Below are 11,807 nucleotides of genomic sequence, written 5' to 3'. Positions count from 1 at the left end.
AGAGAAGCCTTTGACTGTGTGAGAGCATCTTGGAAGCTACAGGGAGTTTGTGAAGATCTGTACTTAATGTGTGGCTGAATGCTATGTGCACAGCAAATTCCTCAGTGTTACTGTAATTGAAATCAAAACTGATAATTTCAGTGTGTATGTTCTTTTCAGAGATAAATCTAATAAACCCAGATAAAGGTTTGTACAGAGAGGATACTTTCAAATGTTATTTGTGTAACCTCTACTAGAATGTGCTGTCAAATTGGCCTGGTTAAAGAAGCGTCGAACACACAAACACATCCTTTGTCATTTGTTCAATATTGCAAGTCTCTAGGTCAGTGTAGAGACCAGCTTTGTGTCTCTGACATTATCTTCTTGTTTCTGGATTTGGAAGAGGTTGGTTCTTGTACATAGATTAATCCTTGGATTTCCAATATCACTGAAAACACACAAAATCTCCTTTGAAGTTCACAAAGGAGTTCCCCCGTCTTACACCTGGTGCAAATGTGCAAACCGTTGCAAAAGTCACAAGTGCCATATAGATAAAATACCAAATGTTCTTTTGCTCATCTGTATGCCATTGGGCATGTTAGTCTTAAATGAGTCTATAGTCCAACGCAGTATTTCCCTATCAACATGTCAGGTGAAATTGCTGAGAGACTCATTCAAATATGAATAAGATAACAGCGTCTTTCAGCACCATGGAGGAGGAGAGAGAGAGAGAGAGAGAGAGAGAGAGAGAGAGAGGGAGGGAGAGGGAGAGAGAAAGAGATACGAAATATGCCAGATATATACTGGCATATTTATATACACCTCTCGACTTATAAGAATTTCACGAACCCTTGTTTCTAGCCGTTCTAACAGGGCATTAGAAAATATTTTAGAAAAATGTGTATTTTTTTGGCTCAGCATCATTATATGGCTTTCGGCATTGTGCAGCCAGGTCATCCTAGAAGACGCACTCACCACTAACTCCTCCCCTTCCCCTCAGCTGTGGTGAATTTTTCTTGCATTGCACCCATAGATGGCTGCACGCTTTCACTTCATGCACAAGCAGAAAACTGTTTGATTATTTCTCCTCCTCCAACTTGCTGTCATTTTACTGTAAATAGCAATGTGACAAGTACAGGTGCGACCCCAGGCTCTTTAAAGGGAATGGCAGACAACACTTCCAAAACATACCTGATAAATTATCGCATGATTAATTAGGAAACTAAATACCAACGCTTTGCACAGAGTTGGAGACATGCCCTGAAGGCACTTGTGCTTGCATTTAGACCATGTGCCACCTTGCATCACACCCAAAGTCTCTGGGGAAAAAAACTCCAATCCTCAAGTATTATATTTTTATTATATACACATTTTTTATTCAAATCCATGGTACTGCTGCCCAATTATGCACATTTATTTATGGGTAATTGGTGAGTGCACTCCTGAAAAGGGTTATATATTGGAAAAGATATATTGATGATATTCTATTGGTATTCACTGGTCAAGAAAATTAGTTACTAGAATTCAGGGATTGGTCGCAGTTACTATCAAAACCTCGACCAGTTGTCAGTTTGTTTGTTTGTCACGTCACATCACGTCACTTCACACTTTTGCCCTACTCATATCTCTGCCACCGTTGCCCCTATCCATGCCAAACTTTACACACACACACACACTCCTTGGCTCATTTCTCACACGGCCCTCTTCTAGCGCCACCATGAGGCAGATTCTTGCAAAACACATTTTTGGACACTGTACCTACAGATTTAGCCCTAAAATCATGCAAAGCGGTACACAGTATGTCTAGAGTCATGTCATCAACATGGATCTTTCCCATTTAGTGCCACCATTAGGCCGATTTTTTCAAACACATTTTTGGACACTGCTCCTACAGATTTTGGCCTAAAATCACGCAAAGCGGTACACAGTATCTCTAAAGTCATGTCATCAACATGGATCTGTCCCATTTCCCATATTCCCTCCTGATTGGCTACGACTGCCTTCTAAAGTTTGTGTATGCGACGTGACGGTCGCTTATCTCCCGATTAGGGAGTCTTACTGGTGGTACACATCCCACATTCAAATTTACTATGGTACACAATAGAGGCCATATTGACTTTTTAGACTTGGGCATTTCACTAGACCCTCAGGGACATATCAACACCACCATTTACCGCAAACCCACAGACCTGAATAGTGTGCTACACGCACAAAGCTACGATCCTAAACGCTTAGTGGAAAATATTCCAAATGGACAGTTTTTGCGCCTTAAGCGCATCTGTAGCGATCCGGCAGATTTTAAAGTTAAATCAAATGAAATGCACAACTATAAGGCATCCATTATACATGCAGCAGAAAACAAAACGAGAGATGTACTGTAAAAGAGAGACCCTTTTGGAGCCTGCTAAAAAAAGAGATTTCTGACAACAGAGTCACCTTTGTGACAGAATTTAATATCTCATCTCATGAAATACATTGGATATTTGATTATTATTTTTTTATTATTATTATTATTTTTTAAACATTTGCGTCATTCGCGCCGTTCTCCCCGCCCCTTTCGGGTGGTTTGTGACGCGCCCGTTTGCGCCACGCTCAGTCGCGCGCCGTATCGTCTTTGCATTCACTTTATATGTAATCGCGCCGCTTGAACCATCCAGGTTTGAACCCAGCTTTATGTGGTGTGGACACGCTGGTGCCTCGTCAGGTTACTTAACCTACTGAAACCCTTGTCACACTGTTTACAGACAAAGGGTTTTTCTCCAGTGTGGACACGCTGGTGTGTCTTCAGATCACTCAAATGACTGAAACCCTTCTCACACTGTTTACACACAAAGGGCTTTTCTCCAGTGTGGACACGCTTGTGTGTCTTCAGGTTACCTAACACACTGAAACCCTTGTCACACTGTTTACACACAAAGGGTTTTTCTCCACTGTGGACACGCTGGTGATTCTTCAGATTACATAACTCACTGAATCTCTTGTCACACTGTCTACAGATGAAGGGTTTTTCTCCAGTGTGGACACGCTGGTGTGTCTTCAGAGCCCCTAACACACTGAAACCCTTGTCACACTGTTTACATACAAAGGGTTTTTCTCCACTGTGGAAACGCTGGTGATTCTTCAGAATACATAACTCACTGAAACCCTTGTCACAGTGTTTACACACAAAGGGTTTTTCTCCAGTGTGGACACGCTGGTGTGTCTTAAGGTTACCTAACGGTCTGAAACCCTGGTCACAGTGTTTACACTGGAAAGGTTTTTCTTTGGTGTGGACAGGCTGGACATGATGTGGCGATACCTCAATGAAACTCTTATCACATAAGAGGTTTTCTTTCCTGTGTAAGTCATCAAATGTCTCTTTACTTCTCCTGGCTCCGTTAAAGTCCTCGCAAGATCTCGGTTTGTCTGTGTCTCCTTGTTGCTGGCTGGTTACACAGTTGGTGATCGTCGGACAGGAAGATGAGGGCAGCTGTCCATTGCTCATCATTTGATGGTAGAGGTTGTTGTGGCTCCTATTCATGTTTTCATGGAGGGTGACCAGAGACGTGAAGGCGCATGGACAGGAAAAGATTGATACATGGACAGTGGACAGTACACCCCTTCTGCTACTTGGACTGTAAATTGGAAGGCGTTACTTTGTCCCTTGAAGGTTGGAAAGACTAATATATTCTCTGTCAATATGTTTGTCTATGACTCCATATATCCCTGACTCTCTGACTCTCACAGTACACTCTGTCTGTAAAGGTTTTCGAAACTGCGTCACTTCTTATTCAGGTCGACCAGAGCTCTGGACTGACGTCACACAACACAAACCATTGACATCATTCTAATATTCTAATAACACCGATTTGCACATCTACAGTTGTAATTCATCCATCTGTGAATTTAGTTGAATCATTGAATCAAGTTGATGACCAAACCCGGAAGTAAAGGCTCAATCAAGCTTATCGGACATATGCCCGTTTATGCCCATCTATGCCCATCTAGCATATGCTATGCTACGGGCATAGACGGCCCCTCTCGTGGCCCTTATTGTATATATGCCTCAATGTTATGACGTCGCCCTTTGCCCCTCTCAGATTGGCTACGGGCCCATGGCATAAACACAGACACTCAGTCTGGGACAGCCGTCCCTGTTGACATGTTTGTCCCCTTCTCATCTCTGTCACCTCTCTCGTATGACTGTCTGTTGTCCGTCGACAGAGCTTTTCTCTTCATGCTGACTCTTTTTCTGGGAAGATTACTTAGAAAATTCAGATTATAACACCAGTAAGACGCCTAAGGGCGAAAACTGACCTTGAGGTCAAGGGCGAGGTCCCGCGGGCAGAGCGCGCCTAGTAATTTATATCAGGCCGCACTTGTTGATGGTGACGTAACCAAGAATGCTGGTCCCTCATTGGCTGTTTCAAGGGTTTTTCCATTGGATGACGTCACCCTGTGTTTTTTCAAGGGTTTTCCCATTGGATGACATAAAGACAGACACACAGACTCGTTTATGCCTTACCCATATATTTATGGTTGGCCGAAATGTCATGTGAAGCTCACCAATCCAACAATCCTCAAGCTATGTCGGACATATGCCCGTTTTATGGCCTTCTGATTGGCTACCCGTCCCCCACGTACTGTAGATGATTATTGTCAGACAAACAGGACATAGATTTGGCTACTTTATTTTGTCAAGCTTCACATGACAATTTGGCTACAATATATAGGCAACCACATTCACAATTTCCCAGAATTATATATTTCTAGTTACTCATACGCCACTTATGCATTAGGGGTGGGCAATATAATCGATATGGCAATACATCGCAATAGTTTATTTGCCAATACTGTATCGATACTTCAGGCCATAGTATCGCGATACTTTGAGGAAAATAAAATATGTTCCCATGAATAGAAACCAATGGTAGAAGTCCGGTCCTGACAATACTGGTACTATAGTAGCCACATCCCCTTCCCACGGTTCAGTGAGTGAGGTCTCTCGAGAAAATGGCTGTGAACGACGAAAACAACAACATTAGAGCAGCGCCTTCAGCTTTTAAAGCTGATATATCGCAATAGTATCGCAATAGTATCGTATCGCAAAAATTCACAATATATCGTGATACTATTGCATCGTGACCCAAGTATCGTGATTTGTATTGCATTGTGAGATTCTTGCCAATATCCACCCCTGTTATGCATTGACACAGGTGGTACTGTAGTGTGACTCTGTGAGTTATTCTGTTCCTAACCAGTCTTAACTCTGCACCTTCACCAGTCAATACTATACAATTTCCTACTGAGACATAAAATGCCAATGCCTGACATTTTCTGAGGTCAAACTATAAACAGGTTGTTTTTTCAGGGAATTCAGGTCAATATTCGCTGGCTAACCATAAATGTTTGGACTTGAGTCATGAATCGATACCTATTGATTTTGAAGTAATAATTTGGAGAAATGTGCGAGAATGGATGCATCCTCGCGGAATCTGAGTCTGATCAGATTTTGGTCTAAAATGAGTCTCCAATAAGTAATCAGACTCCAGTTGCCTGCCTCCCGCTCACATAAAAAGGACCCTTTTGCTCCAAGTATTCAAATGTAATTAATTCTAGAATAGGGGTCTGGCTATAGATTATTTAGATTAAAACTATATTTTGGCACATAAAGATTATTATTGCTTTATTATTATTGCTAAACAACACAGAGAAAAGTTAATGTTTTAAAGTATCAGACATGGTGCAATTGTTAACTCCAAATCTAAGTTCACTTGTGATGTATTATGTTTTAATATGGTTTAAATATTAATATTTCATAATTCTAAGATTGTTTATCTATTGTGTTGAAACACACACGTTTTGGCAATTAGACCCCATTAAAGCATGTTAAAGGTAACATGGTAAGCCCTATGATGATGGTGGAGAGAGAACCCCTCTGGACTCTAGACATAGGTGGTTTGATTTATAGATTGAAAATTGTATTAGACAAAAACGGTACAAGTACAGTCAATACAATAGAATTGTAGTACAGTACAAGTACGTGTTAAACAACCTGCCTAAAAAGAACATCCCAAATAAGTCCTTTTACGGTCTTTTTTACGTTGGAAGTCCTGGGTATTCAATTCAGGGACATAACAAATAGCAAGCAAAGAAACTGTGGTGGTGAAGAAACTATGCATTTACAAAGCCGTCTTACTGGAATCCCAGTACATATGAGAACTTAACATCCGGAGGAGATGGGATAGGTGGGTGGTGGTGGGTTGTTGAAATGGGTTTGATAGGTTAGGTATGCTCACACTTAGAATTTATTAAGGAAAGGCATTGACAGCGTCGGAAAGTGATGAAATGGAAGTCCTGGTAAAATAGAGGGAAAGAGGGAGAACAGAGGGAAAAGATTACATTGTCTAAATTGTCTGAATGAAATGGGTGCGTGAGTGACTGAAAGTGAGAGAATAATGAACTTTGCTCTAATGTGGGTTTGTCCCTCAGAGACCATAATCTTGGAACGTATTTATTGTTGTGATTTCTACATTCACGTCTACATACATCATAATGAATAATGCATATAGAGATAATGCTTTTGATGTTTCTGTGCTCTAATGCATCTCATTAGCTGAGAATGACTGACACATGATAATGACGAGTCGATAGCATCATGTGGAGGCCGACTGTTGTCACATGCTCCTTTTGATATTCAAATAAGCAAATAAGACAAATATTAAACAAAAACAATCACTGTCCTCAGCTGGATGCAGACCTGCGAGGAAAGACAAAGAAAATCCCTATGTATGACTATGTACAGTATCTGTGCGGCTGCCACTCTGACGTCGTTCACTCTCTGCTATCTCTCCCTGCTGCTGCAGCAGCAGCAGCTTGTTGTGTGTACTGTGTACTTACTGTAGGAAACAATACACAGCAGTTAACCACCCACTGTGTGTGACTCCAGTTAACCCACAACAAACCACAAAAAACATTGTTTGCTGTTGTGTTGTTTGTCAATGCGTTTAATGGTAACATACAAGGCTCTAACAAACTTGTTATACAGAATCTTAGGCAACATTTATGCCTTCCCAATTAAATTAGGTCTGTGGGAGATGCAAGCGTCCCAGAGCAATCTACCTATCTTTGCAGTTTGTAGTACAGTACGTGTCGCTCATGGGAATAATTACAACATAATATCACAGGCAAGATATCATGGTTTAAATATGAGTTTCAGAATCGTTCTCATGACTAGGAATTCTCACTCTTTGTCTCCGCCAGGCCGAAAGGCATGGCCAAGATGTTTTGCCCCCTGTCTGTCTGTCCGTCCGTGTGTGTGTGTGTGTGTGTGTGTGTGTGTGTGTGTGTGTGTGTGTGTGTGTGTGTGTGTGTGTGTGTGTGTGTGTGTGTGTGTGTGTGTGTGTGTGTGTGTGTGTGTGTGTGTGTGTGTGTGTGTGTGTGTGTGTGTGTGTGTGTGTGTGTCCGTCCATCTGTTACCAGCTAATCTCCGGCACCGCTGGCCCGGTCGCTGCCAAACTGTGCACACACACTCCCTGGATGCCAATTCAGAACCTCTGCCCCACATTTTTCACATGGGCCTGTTCTAGCGCTACCATGAGGCAGATTTTAGCAAAACACATTTTTTGACAGTACTCCTACAGATATTGTATTACAGGTATTTTTTGTATTATGAACATAATCAGAGTGATTCTGATGATGGCTGAATCGTGATTTTCTTCCCCGCTCAATATAGAAGTCGATGGATCTTTTAATGCTGTTGGAACAATGAAAGTTCAGGAGAACAAGATCACACCGGATAACCATCTCCTCTCTTCTCCATCGCTCCTAATTTAGGCAGGAACATTCACGTCAAGAATATAACAATTAATAACATAATGAACAGATAGACTCGGCAAGATATTGGCAAGGATATTTAACCATTTATTGCATAAATGGAATACAGTTAAACTTGGCGTTTGAAGGGCTCCGCGATCGGAGATGCTCCCTGAATTTTGTGCAGGCATTTCTGAGCATGCTAAGCAAAATCAGGGAACGCAGCAATACCCCCCATAGGGATAGAATAGCAAATAGCAATAACCGTGACATGTAACATAGTCAAATCACAGTATTGAGCTTAACAACATTGACATGAACTTAGACAAAATCACAGTATGAGCTTAACAACATGACATGAAACTTAGACAAGATCACAGTACTTGCTTAACCACATTGACATGTAACTTAATCAGACAATCACAAGTATTTGAGCTTAGCCAGAGTGATCATGCAAAGGTGGAGGCTGGGGTGGAGGAGGAAGCAAGCAGCAAATGATTCCGAAGCTTCGGAACCAAGCATTGGTAGGGAAAGCAAGCTCTATTTAAAGGAGCCTTCCCTACTGATTGAGAGCTCTGATTGGAGTATGGCAGTCATGTGACATAATGACCAGCAGATATGTTAATGAGGTATGAGAACAGAGCTGACTGACAACTGACACTCAGACTGGCGGCGACTTGACTCCCATGCCCTGCATAAACTTACGCTATGCTTTATTTTAGGCAGGAACATTCACGTCAAGAATATAACAATTAATAACATAATGAACAGATAGACTCGGCAAGATATTGGCAAGGATATTTAACCATTTATTGCATAAATGGAATACAGTTAAACTTGGCGTTTGAAGGGCTCCGCGATCGGAGATGCTCCCTGAATTTTGTGCAGGCATTTCTGAGCATGCTAAGCAAAATCAGGGAACGCAGCAATACCCCCCAAAACTAATGAGCTTGCTCTCTGTCTTGGCAGGGCTCGGCCAACCAGAGAGCGCTTTAAAACCCCCCAAAACACGGAACCCAACGCCACATAAAACCTGTGTCAGTCAGACTCTGGTTATGTGTAGCAGCAGAGCGCCACTGCAGACTTCTACATGATTAAAAGTAAAAGACTGCAGAGTCTTGAACCATGAGAAGCCATCCTAAGCTTAGCAGTAACTATGTGTAGCAGCAGCTAGCTGCGATCTCTGCGTTGACAAATTTATTTTATGCTAAAAGATACATGCTGCATCTTAAAAGAGAGACCATTCTATGATTAGTGAAATGAAATAGCTAAGAGAGGCAGCGAAGCGACGCTGCCGACCTTTGAAATAATTATTCCGTTAAGAAGCAGTTCTTAAATTAAGAAAAGGCCATCCTACCATTAGTGTATAAAGTGGGTCAGCTACGCTTGCTGTGCTGTGTGTGCGAGCGGTTCTAACGCAGAACCAAATTGTATTAAGCAGTTGGTCTTAAGCCATCCTACACTGCGAAGAAGAGTGAATCAGCTACGCTTGCCGAGTTGTGCCCCATCCCTTAAAGGGGGAGCGAGCTGTTTGAGGTTACCCACCATGCTACTGTAGGTAGACGTGACCCTGCAATTGGAAGTTGATATTAACAGCTGTGATAACCGTGCCAACCACCTTTGAGCAATTAATTAGCCGACCGTCTCCTCACTTAATGCCGCTCATGCTTTTGAGCAACAAGAATGACCTCCTTCCTGGCGAGTAACATTCATAGCTGCTGAGGATCAGCGTCCATAACTTCCGAGTTGGAGCCAGCCCGGTTGTATGCATATAGAGAGATGTACAGGTGTGGAGCCATCCCCGATGCTGCAGGAAGCATCTCTGGTAGCCATCCTTCCAAGGTCCGATACAGCTTGCCTCGCCAGAGGACGCAAGGCAGATACCATGACATAGAGGATAGAAAGAAGTATTAGTTTGAGAACGTAGTCTGGATTGCCTTGATGCACCACCCGGCTGAATATTAATGAACTCATACAAGCATAAGGTGCTGCTGAAATATACTTAGAATCATCTTGAGACTTGTTGCAACGATCATCATTATTATAATTATTATTATCATCCACAACCACGCAATCTATATAATACATCTGACTTATCAGCCATATAATTATGCCTTTAGATGAAGATGCAGTTTGATTAACGAATGACCTGCCTTTCATGGCTTCGGGAGGAGGTCCAGGTGAGTATCCTCGATCCAGAATCCTCGATCATCGCGACACATCGATGTCGCTCATGAAACAGGCAGGCAGCCACTCCAGGCGTGCAGCAGGTGGGCAGGCAGGCGTGCAGGCAGGCAGGAGTACAGGCAGGCAGGCTCATGGTTGCAGCAGAAGTAGCGTTAGCTGAAGCTGTAGTAGCAATGCCCTCTGCAGTGCCAACCGACTCCTGACTGGCCTCATGGCATTATACAGTAGTGGACGAAACTATAAAGATAAACATGTTAGCAGAAAACACACAGAAGCTGCAGCACAACGCTGCAATGACATGCTGTAGCAGCAGCCATGCAGCAGCTCCAGCACGAAGCTGAAAAGATAAACATGATGTTCGCAGCAGACATGTAGCAGCCTCAGCAAGAAGCTATATAGAAAAACACGATTTAGCGGAACATGAAGCAGCTTTAGCATGAAGCTGCAATGATAAAACCTGATGCCGTAGCAGTGGGCATGCCACAGCTCCGGCATGGAGCTGTAATGATAAACATGATGTTAGCATTAACTAGCAGTAGCTGTAATTATTAGCAGTTATGCTAGCAGGCAGCAGCAGGTTGAGTGGAGCTAGCAATAGCTGAAATTATAGGACACATGATAGTATCTGACTGAAGCAGCAGCAACAAGAGCCATTAGCACAATTATGTGATCATTGTAGCATAGCAGCACAACTGATAAAGAAAGAAGCCTGGAAATGAAACATGATGTTAGCAACAGACATGTAGCAGCTTTAGCATGAGCATAAGTTGAGCATACAGCAAAATGGCAGAAGCCTGGAATTGAAACATGATGTTAGCAACAGACATGTAGCAGCTTTAGCATGAGCATAAGTTGAGCATACAGCAAAATGGCAGAAGCCTGGAAATGAAACATGATGTTAGCAACAGACATGTAGCAGCTTTAGCATGAGCATAAGTTGAGCATACAGCAAAATGGCAGAAGCCTGGAAATGAAACATGATGTTAACAAACATGTAGCAACTTTAGCATGAGCATAAGTTGAGCATACAGCAAAATGGCAGAAGCCTGGAAATGAAACATGATGTTAGCAACAGACATGTAGCAGCTTTAGCATGAGCATAAGTTGAGCATACAGCAAAATGGCAGAATCGAAGCAGCAGCCAGCCCATGCAGTAAATATATATATTTTTTTTCTTTTTCACTGTGTGCAAAATTACAGAACAAGTGTTTAACGCTGTTCCGAACAACGTTCAGCATGTACTGGCTGTGCATAGATACAATAATCAACTCAGTTTATCCATTTCACATGGCCACTTCAGTGTTACCATGCTAGCGTTTGTAGCATAAGACAATGGCACCCCTGAGTGTTACTAGCATTAGCCGCTAACATAAGCATTTAGCAGTGAACAAGCTTTTCACATGGCCATTCCAGTGTTCCCATGATAGCGTTGTAGCATGAGCCCATGACAACCCCCGAGTTACTAACATTAGCCTCTAACATTAGCATTTAGCAGTGAACAAGCCTCTCCCCATGCTGGAATGTATCCTCTTACTCCATACAACTCAAAGGTTCCAAATGCGCTAACATTAGCATTTAGCAGTGAACAAGCCTCTCACCATGCTGGAATATTCCTCTTACTCAAGACAACTCAAGGGTTCCTGAGTAAATATGGAGAGCTTCCTAGGATCTCCTTTTAGTTGAACTGTACCCTCATGCAACTGTACATTTCCCATGCAACCTTCTAACAAGTCTTCAACTCTCCCCACACACTACACACAGTAGCTACTCGACCTCATGTGGCTCAAAGGGAATTAACCCGCTCTGCACACAGACTAGCTGATTCTAACAGGAAGCATGTTGGAAGG

Source organism: Nannobrachium achirus, assembly GCF_963921795.1.
Source record: "Nannobrachium achirus genome assembly, chromosome: 18".
Taxonomy (NCBI): Eukaryota; Metazoa; Chordata; class Actinopteri; order Myctophiformes; family Myctophidae; genus Nannobrachium; species Nannobrachium achirus.
The sequence above is the reverse complement of the archived record's forward strand: the minus strand, read 5'-3'. Positions refer to the sequence as shown.